Source organism: Emys orbicularis, chromosome 2 (assembly GCF_028017835.1).
Source record: "Emys orbicularis isolate rEmyOrb1 chromosome 2, rEmyOrb1.hap1, whole genome shotgun sequence".
NCBI lineage: Eukaryota > Metazoa > Chordata > Testudines > Emydidae > Emys > Emys orbicularis.
Window position 1 is genome coordinate 86113349 of NC_088684.1, and position 13140 is coordinate 86126488.

Below are 13140 nucleotides of genomic sequence, written 5' to 3' on the forward strand. Positions count from 1 at the left end.
AACTGCAGAACTGGAATTAATTTGCAAACTTGACACCATCAAATTAGGCTTGAATAAAGACTGGGAGTGGCTGGGTCACTACAAAATTTTTTCCCCCCTCTGTTGATACTCACACCTTCTTGTCAACTGTTTAGAATGGGCCACATCTACCATGATTGAATTGGCCTCGTTAGCACTACAAAAGTTATTTTCCCTCTGTTGATATTCACCCCTTCTTGTTAACTGTTGGAAAAGGGCCACATCCACCCTAATTGAATTGGCTTCCTTAGCACTGCCCCCCCTCTCGGTAAGGCATCTCCCATCTTTTCATGTTCTGTGTATTTATACCTGCCTACTGTATTTTCCACTCCATGTATCTGATGAAGTGGGTTTTAGCCCATGAAAGCTTCTGCCCAAATAAATTTGTTAGTCTCTAAGGTGCCACAAGGACTCCTCGATGTTGTTTTTTTTTAGATAAACTTAATAAACAAGTTATTTAGCATAAAGTATGTAAGATGCAATTTAATATTTTAAGTAGCTGCCTATATTATTCTTAAGCAAACTACTTGATTATGTTGAAAGAGAGTTTTCCTAGGGCTTCTTCACAGTGCTGAGCACTTTGGCCCTGATCCAGCAAAGCACTTAAGCACCTGCTTAACTTTAAGCATATGAGTAATCCACATGCTTCAAGTTAAGCATATGCTTAAGTGCTTTGCTGGATCAGAGCTACGGTGCTCAGCACCTTGGAGGATCAAGCCCTTAGTGAGTTGAGTAGCATGTGTGAGGATCTCCATTTCTGTTTGGTTTGGGCATTTTATTTTATAATGCTTCATATGGAAGAATTTATTAATAGGTTGGTCATCATTTTAAAAAGAGTTACCTAGATGCCAGGATGAGGAAGGACTGCCATTTTCTAATCAGAAGTATTCTGGAAGAAAATTCTCCAAATGCCAAAGACAAGAAAATAAAGCTAACATAAATTAAGAAGAAAACAGTTGATAACTGTAGTTCAGATAGGTCCTAAGCCGGTGCAAATCAACATAGTTCCACTGAAGCTGATTTATACCAACTGAGGATCCATTTCTATGTATTTTATTGTAAGTTTAGTATGGGTTGGGTCAAGTAAATATGCTCTGTTTATTTTTCTTAGAATTATAGGAATGATAATAAAAACAAAATATAGCAAGCAGCATTTTGGAAAGCAACTATCACATGTGTATTGTGTAATAGTGTTTATTCAAACAGAGAAGTATTGACTTGTTTCATGTTGTTCAGTATGTCTGTCATTTTTGGGGTGTTCCATACAGTGATCAGGAATGTCTAAAACAAGCATTTTGTGTGTTCATTTGTCCCAGGAGAAAATGAAATGTGAAGTCTGCCTGCAGAAGGGAAAAGAAAGAGAAGACGACAAATTGGAAGTGAACTAAGTGGTTTTTGGCGGGAGGAGGGAGGAAGCAGACATTGGCACCAGAGACTGGGAGAAATCTGACACAGCTCAAAGGTTCAGTCTCTTTGCAGTTACCGATAACCTTATCAATGAATCCGTTAAAAGCACAGTTTGCCATCCTCAGTCACCTGTCTGGGGCAGTTCCTTTATCAGCCAAGGCAGTAGTTGGTCAGATCACAGTTAAATGTAGTCATTTACAAAGAGGAGGAAAACTAGAAAAGAAGCATAAGGCAAGAAAATATATCTGTTTTCATTGGTTTGATTTTGAGAAAAACAGCAAACTTTTATCAAGACTGAGGAAACTTAACTTTGTCCAGAACTGGGAAAACAGAATTGTCTTTCTGACCAGGTCTGCATTGGAGCACTCTGTGTGATATGTTTATTCCACAAAGACAAGAACAAGCAACTGAAAATGTATGCATCTGAATATCTAAAAAAGGCCGTGATGATCTTCACATTCTAAATGTACATTAATTAGTTACCACCTCGTTAAGTAGGATAGTTGAAGTCACTATGAGTGATCTCATTTTATTTTTACATACAACAAATTTGGTAAGAGTCCTAGTTAATATGCCAACACATCAGTTTGAAATACTAGCCCAGTGTGAAAAATTCCTAGTCATCAGATTGAATGTCATCAGCACAAAAGACGTTATATTGACATCTCATTTACTATCACCCCAGGAAACAGATAAGACCATTTCAATAACTCACAGCTCAGAAATCACCTATTGTCTGGAATCCTGGGCTAACACAAGGGAGGTAGCCACTCCCTGTTGTTTCAAAAAGTAAAAGACAAGGAAGGATTGGGGTCCTGGGATACATTGAAAGAGAAAGGGTAAAACCAGCCTCAACAAGAGCTGAGTGAAAGACATTTTCCTTTTTTCCTAACCCCCACAATATCCCTGAAGAAATGCATGTAAAATGGGTTATGCAATGGGAAGGGGGAGGGGGAGGGACTGGGGTCCCTGTGGAAATTCTAATCCACTGCATGTAAGAGACTTCAGACACAAAATCTTGTAACTTCTATGCAGGCTACATACTCAGCATCAGCTGCCTGTGATAATGGGCTGCCAGCTACACTTTATCTACCTTCATAATTTTTTAAAAATAATTTCAATTTCACAACGAAGGAATTTTAAATTTTGCCAAGATGATGATCATGCTGCCCTGAAGTTTGAATGTATCGCATGTCATTCCAGTGGCAAAACCCAAGGTATACTTACCATAGTTCCCAGCATTAGAAAGTAGCACCATTATAGTAGAGAGACTGTTGCTGATTTCATTATATATTTCTCTCTATCCATGCTCCCTCCCCACCCCGTCCCAACTCGCCCCCAAGATTTAACTGCAACTTGTCTAAAGCAAAGATTTAGGAATTTTTATTTAAGGTCTCAGCCTGGATGAACACTGCCCCTCATTCACCCCCACCCAACACAACAGTTTTAGGATTTCTGAAATTTACACAAATATAGGAACCTAAAGATACATTTTTGTGCTTGCAGCACTGAAAGTTAAGGCTGGGCCATCAGTTAAAAGATACAGCCTCCCTCCCCCAAATAAAAATACATTGAATGTTGACAATTTGAACTATTTAGACCATTTTTAATCTATGGAAACGCTTTTGGAGATCACAAACTCACATAAAATCTTTGCAAACTCCTGCAAAATTAGTCCCACACATTCACAGAATCCCATAAAATGCTTGTAACACATTCTCCTAAACCTCAAACTGAGGTGAGAGGAAGACGGACTCAGATTTTCAAATAAAACACCTTTTCTTTCTCCCATTTTTCCTTTCTCTACGCACAACTTTCAGTGCTGACTCTTTGCTTCCTCTTCCTGAATCCCACTCCTAACAGATCCCACTACCTACACAAATGTATTCTTTCTCTAGGTCTGGTGTCTCTTCTGCAGTCAATATTTCATATTCTGGGACTTCACTGGCCAGTGCTGCCCCAGAAGACAACTTTTGACACTGGCTGAGGAAGTTAGAACACGTGGGTTTTAAAAGAGAAAGCATCTCTACAAGTTTGGATCCTGTGCTCAAATCTGTTAGCCATAACTAATCACATAATTCAACATTTCTTTTTACTTTCCTACAGAAATTATAAAACAGAGATTACAGTCAGAATATTGACAGAGCTGGCAGAATACTACAAAACAGTGCTAGCCAACATTGATTCAGAATTGAAACAGCTGTCCTATTTGACCATGCTCACACCTTTTGTTGTTTGCCACTTGCAAATATTTGTGTGACTTGAATTTTTGTTTGCATTAATGTTTTGGGAATGGCTGTTCTTCATATTCACACCTATATGCATGCCAACCCTGGCATGAGTTTATTCTCTATTTGTTATTCTCATCCAATCACGGAGAGGAAACATTACCATTGTTAGATGACCAATCACAGAACACAAAGGACAAATAGTGAACAGTTCATGAATAATCCATAGACTAAAATTTGTTTGTATAAACTGCTAATTATGAACAACAAATAGATTTGTAAAATCAATGAAGCATCTGCAATCAGGGAAAAGGGATAAATTTGCAATGAATGTTAGTCACAATGAATAATTCAACCAGCTCAGGTTAGTAATAATCATCATATAATTTACATTTGTCTAGCACCTTTTATCATAAAGGATCTGAAAGGATATACACACCACATAAATCACATTAGTGTTACCCACTGCTCAAATGCAGTCATGTTTGAGCACCACACTGAGGCACTGGTTCATTAGGGCTTGTCTACAGTTGGAAATTTACTTAAATAGTTATTCCAGAATAATTATCACTTTCAATGTGGATTAAGCTAAATTGGAAAAGGTACTCTTATTCTGGAATAAGTGTTCACACAGCCACTTATTCTATAGCTATTTCAGTAAATTTCCAAATGCAGATAAGCTTTATTGATGCAGAGGGAAGACTGTAACTTAGTGAATCACCAACCCTACTTCCTGCTGCTACCTTTGTTTTGTAAAGATCTCCCATCAAAGTGCTAACCAGCTTAACTTTGTTTAGCTTTTGAAATCTGATAAGAGCAATAATTCAAGATGGTTTGGCCACATTTTTTGGGTCAGGCAGGCTTTTGGAACACAGGAACGGTGTAGATGAAATCAGCCCCATCCTAGAATTATCAGGGAACAGAATTATTAAAAACCCCCAACATAAAACAATTAGATAGTCATACAATTCAAAGGTAATTTGTCACAGTAATGGAATCTTTCTGTGTATAACATTGGTGTTTAATTAATGTAGTGAATTTCAGGAGTGAAATTCATTTAATTTGAGAAGTGAAATTTACTAATACAACAGAAGTGAATATTTTTAGAAGAGCATTTTTCCTGACTATATCCCACTTTATCCCATTTAGTTGACTTTTCTATACGTGATACGAATGTGCAGTGTATTAGCAACCAACTAGGTTATTGCAGCTGCTTTCTCTGAGATTGGGAACCTGCTGATTTGACCTGTTCATCAAAAGCATCATCTCAAAAGGACAAGATTGTTTTAAACATTTCCTTTCTATTTTTCCCATTTCTGAATAATTTTTTTTAAAAAAACCCTGAATTACAGAGCCAGGCTAAAATATAAAAGCATTGTAGGACAAAACCTTTCCCACTCTTGTTTTATAGAGTTTGAACTTAGCTGACCCTGTTTGTAACCATTGTTCTTCCAGATGTGATGCACGAGCCCATTATACTAGATGTGTATGTATGTTTCATGCGCTGATGCCAGGGAGTTTTGCCTAATGGTACATATGGGTGGCATGTCTGCGCCCTGCTGCTCCTTGTGATCCAAGATGAGGGTATAAAGGGTAGGGAGCCCCCCACCCCTTCACAGTTCCTTCATACTGGATCCTTAGATGAAAGACTCTGGTGCTTTGGGGGAAGTAGGGTGGATCGTGTAATGGATGTATGCAACATATCTCAAAGAACAACAGTTAAGAAAGATGAGTGTTTTTTCTTCTTTGAGTGACTGCATATGTCCATTAAATTAGGTGATTCACAAGCAGTTTCCAGTGAAAGTGGGTCTGGGAGTCTCACTGGAAGAGGAACTGGAGAACTGCTTTCCCTACATTAGCTTCTTCCCTTGATGTGTGAGTAAGTGCATAAAGTCTAGCAACAGTATGGACTGTGGACTACATTGATGCTCTGCAAATGTCTACAATCAGGACCTTACTCATAAATGTCATGGATGCTGAGTGAGCTCTGGTTGACAATTTTTCTGGAGGAGTAACATCCTTGGCATTATAACACATGGCGATACAGCTGGTGATCCATTTGTACAGGCGCTGTGCCGTCACAGGATGCCCCCTCATTTGTTATGGGTAGGAGATGAACAGATGGGATGATACATGAAGGGGCTTTGCTCTGTCTAGATAAAATGTCTGGGCTCAGCGAACATGCAGAGTCTGGGACTTTTGCTTTGGAAAGCAAACCTGTAAATAAATAGAGTGGCTGAGATTAAAGTCAGATATTACTTTTGAAAGAAATTTAGGATGTGGCCTAAGCTGTTCCTTGGAGAAAAGAGCATTTGAATGATCTATTAACTAGGCATGCAGCTCTCCTACTCTCCTCATGGACATGGTGGCTACTAAAAAGGCCCCCTTCCCGGAAAATGTAACCATGAGCAGGAGGCTAACGGTTAAGTTCAAATCCGATTGTGGAGTAGGGTCCCTAGAGAAGGTGTGAACAATCTATCTACAGCTTTTAAGAACCTGGTAGTCACTGGATTAGAGAAAACAATCCTCCCTGTGATACAGAGGTGGAATTCTGAGACTGCAGCCAGGTGCACTTTGATGGAGCTCACAACCAAACCTGACTCATTTAGGTTAACAATTAGTGCAACATCTTTTGAATCACAGTCTGTGTAGGGGACACACTGCAGTTAGTTGCTGAGTTAGAGAACCGCTTCCTCTAAAGGGATAAAGCCCCTGTAGAGAGTTTCCCACTATTAAGCATGGCATTCTGGACCACTTTTGAATAATGTGCTTCCTCAGGGTGTAATCAGGAACTGGGCCATGAGGTGTAATGCCTGAGGATTCTGGTGCAACATCTACCTGTGATCTTGTGATATCAGGTGCTTGACTGGAGCTAGGGGAAAGGTTCCTTGACTGATAGTTTGCAGAGGTCCAAATACTGCAATTATCTCACCCATGTTTGCACAGTGAGTATCATATTGTCTCGGTCCTGCCTGCTTCAGGTTGAGGATGACTTGGGAAATCAGCAGTCCTAGGGGTAGTTATAGAGCAGGTCCTTGTCCCAAGAAAAAAGAAACGCATCTGAGATGAAACCTGGGCTGTGACCCGCCCTTGAACAGAACTGGGAGCATTTCCTATTCTGATGGGATGTGAATAAGTCCAAGAGTGGACACTGATCTCAGAATAGTCATGCTGAGGGACCACTCAAGATCCAAGGCGAAGGATCTGCTTAGCCTGTCTGCTAAGCCATTCTGAACCCTCAGCAGGTGTGATGCTGAGTATCAATGCATTTAGTATACAGAAGCTCCACAGCCTGACTGCCTCCTGGCACAGGCTGTTTGACCCGCCTCTCTGCCTCCCCCCCCCCCCCCCGGTTGATGTAGAACAGTGCTCTCCTGCTCTTTGGACAAGTCTGTCATGTATGTGGGGCAGGAAATGGTGACACACTCTGGAGACTGCCCCTAGCTCTAGAATGTTTGTGTGTAGTCCTGTCTCTTGACTGGATCACAAGCCTTGAGTTGCAAGTCTCCCAGATGCACTCCCCACCCCACAGCTGAGGTGTCCATGACTAAATTCATGGAAGGAAGAGGTGGGGAGGAAGGAACTTCCTTGCAGACGTTGTCTTGGCTCATCCACCAATCCTGGGAGGATAAGACTTTCCCAGGGATACATACTAGTCTTTCCAGATGATATATTTGAGGGTGGTACACTGATTTGAGCCATGTCTGTAACGCTCTGAGATGCAGCCTGGATGTGGGGTCAAGTACATGCTACCATATGCCCCAGGAGCCTGAAGTAATTCTTTAGCGATGGTTCTTGAGGGACATGCAGAGGTCTCATATAGTTAGGAATCTTGGTAGCAGCAGAAAGGCCCTAACTAGGATTGAATCTGGGACAAGTGATAAATTCTATTCTCTGGAGGAGTACTAGGATCTGTTTCTCTTTGTTCACTGTCAGGCCTAGGCATGAAAACGGGGAAAGTTCGATGAATAATTTCTTCCATCTGCTGACGGCAATGGCCCCGCAGCAGCCAATCATCTAGGTAAAGGTATACCTGGCCATTCCAGCAGTGGAGGAAGGCAGCTACCACTGCCATGCATTTTGTGAAAACCCTTGGTGCAGACAATAGGCCAAAGGGTAGAACTGTAAACTGGAAGTGGTTCCCTTCTATTATTAAATTTTCTGTGATAGGGGCAATAGCTTAGAAATTTTCTGTGATGGGGCAATAGCTATGTGGAAATATGCAACCTTCAAGTCCAGGGCAGTATACCAATCTCCTGAATCTAATAAAGGGATAATAGTTGTGAAGGCGATCATGCAGAACTGATGTAGTTATTTCAGTTCCAAAGGTCCAGAATTGGCTTTAGACTTCCTTTTGCATTGGCTATTAGGAAGTATCGAGAATAGAACCCAGTAGGGCCAATGATGGGGCTGGCAGGGTAGGGACAATTGTGCCTGCACCAGGCCCACCAATCTCTTGATCTGTTCTTGCCAGGATGACGCCTATGAAAGCAGTAACGATCCCTGGAGGATGCTCTGGATTCCCGGTAGTGGGAGACTTAGTAGTCCACTTCATACTCTGAAGAGTCTGAGTACTCCACCAGGCAGGGAGGCACAGTACCGGACAGCGTAATCGGAGATCGGGACAAAGATCTATGACTATTCTGTGGTACCGGCGGCTACATCGGGGGCTTCCTGGCTATGGTACCATGCCCTGGGACAGAGTGGTTGCCATTGGTCTCAGAGCCAGCTTTATGATGGATGGATGTACCAGACCAGAAGCCACTGGTGCCATAATGGACACGAACAGAAAAAGCAACCTAATGCACCCATGCAACAACCTTGGCAAGACGTTATCAGTCTGAATAACTGGTGAGGGCCATACCAAAGGGCTGAAGAGATCTTTTGCAGCTGCACAGGCCTCCAGGGTGGTCAATACCAAGACAGGCCTTTGCCCCACTGTGATCGAGAGTGATGGTCTAATGCCTGCTCTAAAGCAGCAGCTGGCCTCAACAGTTCTGGCTTTGTAACTGGATTCAATGGCTCTGCTATGATTAAACCAAAGTGGTACTGTGGGCAGTGAGACAAGGAGCACTCTACTTCAGTCCTGAAGTGGAAGCCGTCCCTTTCTTTGGCTTCGGAGACTGAGAGGGCTCTGAGTGCTTATGTCTTTCTGAGGAGTGCCTTGATGAAGGGGATCACCTTTCTCTGCCTTTTTGTAAGGCTGGGAGAGCACTCCTGGATGGGGAGAAACTCCTTTTTAACTGACCAATGCCAGGCAAAGCGTGTAGGGCCGGCTCCAGGCACCAGCCCACCAAGCTTGTGCTTGGGGCGGCACCTGGAGGGGGGCGGCGCGGCGCTCCGGCTCCCGCCGCCGGGGAGAGCGGGGCCACGGCCGGGCTCGCCGCCCTCCCCCCGGCGCTCTGGCCGCCGCGGGCTCGCCGCCCTGCTCCCGGCGCTCTGGCCGCCGGGGAGAGCGGAGCCCCGGCCGGGGCTCACCGCCCTCCCCCCGGGGCTCCGGCCGCCCCCCCCCCCCACGCGCGGGGGGGTGGGGGGGAGGGGCGGCAAAAAAGCCAGAGCCGGCCCCGAAAGCGTGGCTTCCATCAGAATATACCTGAGGCATTCTTCTCTTAGCTTCTTAGGTGCTGACTTGAAGCCTTGGCAAACTGGACACCTGGCCCTGATGTGATCCTCATCCAAGCATTTCAGACAGCAAGAATGAGGGTCACTCACTGACACTGGCTTGTAACATGCAGAGCAAGGTTTGAAGCCAGGGGACCTATGCTGCCCAGAGTCCACTGATTGACCAACCGTGGAAGAAAGAAAGAAAGAAAGAAAGAAAGAAAGAAAGAAAGAAAGAAAGAAAGAAAGAAAGAAAGAAAGAAAGAAAGAAAAAGGAGTGTGAGGACCCAAAAATGAGTACCGCTAACTAGCCAAAATCACTAATTGCATGTTCACAGAGGAACAACTGACAGCACTTGGCTGCCACTGACCAGGGATTGTAAAGAGGAACTGAAGGGAGGACGGGGTGGTTCTCAACCTATTTAACATTGTGAGCCGCATATGCAGGTCTCTGTGTGTTATGTGGACCACATCCACACAATATATACACCTCTACCCCGATATAACGCAACCCGATATAACATGAATTCAGACAGAACGCGGTAAAGCAGTGCTCCGGGGGGCGGGGGGGGAATTAAAGCAAGTACAATATAACGCGGTTTCATCTATAATGCGGTAAGATTTTTTGGCTCCCGAGGACAGCGTTATATCGAGGTAGAGGTGTACCTGTATGGCCCTGAGGATGTCACATGGGCCACACATGTGCGCTGATTGGGCAGCAGGTTGAGAACTACTACTCTACCCTTTATACCCTCTCCTCAGAGCATCAGAGGCACCCAGGCACAGGTGTGGCCTCCCCTATGAATACAGCTAAAGAAAACTCTCGAGTACTGGAGCATGAGACCCGCACACACCTAGTGTAATGGGCATATGCAATCACTCGAAAAAGAAAAGTTTCTTTACTTTGTTTAAAAATAGACACTGAAGTTGGAAGGGCTGAGCTACAACCTTTATTTTACTTCTGTGCAAAGCACAACTATATCTTTATATGTGCTTTTAAAAATATATTAAGTGAGTGTTTGACTCTTAAAAGAATAAATAAATGTTAGCAGGCCAGTACTCATGAGCTACTTCACAGTGATAAATCAGTGTGCATGCACAAAGATGGCAGAGATGAGCTTCCAAGGGTCTAAAATATTTTTTTATATAAACCACAATGAAAAATGTTATTTTAAAAATTATATGAAATATCCTGAAAGAGGGTATCCTTTAACAAATGCTGGTGCTGAATGGATGATCCCTGAGGACTTCAGAAGAGGTCCAAGTCTGTAAATTGTTTTACGTTTTCAAGATGGAAGGCACTACATTTCTGTATATATATGTTGTTGTTATAGTCAAATATTTTTGTATGCTATAATCTGCTGTGGAATGCTCTGCAGATTCCAAGGGCTTATTTTTCCTCATGTATGGCAGTATAAATCAGGAATAAAATCCACAGAGGTCAATGGAATTACAGTGGTATCAGTTAGGAGAATCAGGCCCAGTATCATCTTGTTTTTTTAATAAATCTGCTGCTAACTTTTAAAAAGCTACTCTTTACATAGAACCTAGCTTTTCAAAGTGCTGCAATTTACCCACATCAACTGAGAATTGAAAACTCATGTGAACGCACAGTCTGCCATGTGGGATATTAGGCCTGCATGACATGTTCAAATCAGTGCATAATGAACACACATGCCTGTCTGTGCAACTTTTTCTGCATTTCTGCAGATTATGTGGAGACAGAACTGAGTAATGATTGTTACTGTGTAAATATAATTTTCTAATCGCAACAGTCTGGCCAGCTCTCAGTGCATTATCACTCTGAAATATAGTAGGAAAAACTCACTGTACAATATACAGTATATGTGACCACAGGCCTGGTGGGACACTGTAAGTATATGTACAGTGAACAGGCAGAGTCTACAGACCACTCTTTCCACACTAGTGCTTGTGTGCATATACGTGCACACACCCCCACTATTCAAAATGAACCTCTTCCTGAGTTTTGTCTTTTCCTAAACTGAAACTGCAGTGTAAGTTTTCTCCTGAGCTTGACTTTGTCCTTTGGGTTTCTCCCACCAAGGCCCATCGGTATTTCTGCCCCTAGTTCCATCCTTCCCCTCTTAAACACATGAACCCTTCCAGGGCCGCCCGGGGGGGGGGGGGGCAAGTGGGGCAATTTGCCTCAGGCCCCGGGCCCCACAGGGGCCCCGCGAGCTCTGGCCCGGCGGCGGTCCGCGTTTTCGGCGGCATTTTGGCGGTGGGGGGCCCTTCAGTCGCTCCAGGTCTTCGGCAGCATTTCAGTGGGTGGGTCCTTCAGTGCTGCCGAAGATGCGGAGCGACTGAAGGGCCCCCTGCCGCCGAAATGCCGCCAAAGACCCGGACCGCCACCGGGTGAGTACAAGCGCTGCAGCTGCCCCGCTTTGCCTCAGGCCCCCTGAATCCTCTGGGTGGCCCTGAGCCCTTCTGTACCATAGATTAGAGCTAGTGAGACCTGCCTTCCAGGCAAAAACCAGTATGACTCAGAAGAATACAACTGCCTCTCCCTGCAAGTTCCTGACATTTCACATCCTCCCAGAATGGGGATATGGAGAGGTCTTCAAAAATCATTAAATCTTTGAAAAATAAGACAATTTTCTCCTGTCATATAGAAATGCATGTGTTACTCTAACTGCTTGGCCAATTGGATTTGCCCCTTATTTCTTTAAAATCTGGCCCTTGATGTTTTATTTTCTGCAGATCCAGACAGCCTGTCTGTCACAGAGGGCAAGAGGGAGCACAAGTTTTACTAATGCATCTTACTCACTAAGCTGTTCTGCTATAATGCTATTGCACAAAACAGCAATTAACTAAGACCAATAGAAAAAGGAAGAGAAAGTTGTCAATATCAGTTTTAATTTCAGACAAGGAAAAACATTGCTAAATACAAATGGGAAAATGTGTAGGAAATTTAATTTTGTTTTGAAGTTTTTAAGACAACATAGAAGAGAATACAACAGCAGAGGCATGGTTTAGTGATGTAAAGCATGAGGCCTAGCAAACCTAGCAATTCTGTGGTCAGAGGATCAAATCCCAGCAGGGCTGTCTTACTGTCTATGGGACCCTTTGAATGAAACCTTAAAAAAACCCCAACATCCTGTCTGCTCTGGGTAGGTATTAAATAGCCCTTGGCAGCTTTGTAAGAGTAGAGGTTTTCTCTGCCGTTGTCCATGTCCAAAATTTACACAATTCTCTGGCTGTAACCTTCTAACCCAGAGTGGCTGCTTTTTGTATGTCTGGTCCTGTATATAGTATGCAAAGTTCTTCAGGAAGAAAGGCACTAATATAAATATGTTACTAATCTGGAAAGAAACACACCACAACCACATTACAAAAAGATACATGAAATGGCTTAATTAAAAATTATATGAAAATAACAGCTGCATCAATGTTTGTTCTCCATACAGAAAATCCATCTGGTTGCAGTTGATGTAAGCTAGTAATATGCCAATGAACATACAGTCTCTTTCAGTTTTAAGATAAATGTAAATGTGTTGCATTATTTTGGGGGGGGAGGGGAGGAGAGGAAGTGACTGGGGTCTGAGAAGTGATAAGATCTTTGATGCATTTGGAAAAGGGAATTTCAGTTACCACCACCCGATGGGTGAGCCCTTCCCTGTGTTTTACTGGCCTGGGTGCGAGAACACAAACAAAAGCTGCATCTCAATTACACATGGAACCGGCCTACTGTGACAAAAAAAGTTCAGCTCAAGATACACATTACCTCACTGCTTATTCTATCCCAACTCCATAATTACAGTATTCTTGACCATCGTCCATGTTCCCCGACTCCCCCTTGAGTGGTGGATTACAAGCTTTCCAGTACTAATACAGTGGCATGATTACCACTTCCACAGGATGCCAA

The 13140-nt window shown here is 43.2% G+C and overlaps 1 protein-coding gene across 4 annotated transcripts in view; it reads right to left on the reverse strand.

Moving 5' to 3' along the window:
* Window positions 1-13140, reverse strand: part of DLGAP1 (DLG associated protein 1) — a 219123-nt gene that overhangs the window by 48458 nt on the left and 157525 nt on the right. The gene's annotated exons all lie outside the window — the stretch shown is intronic.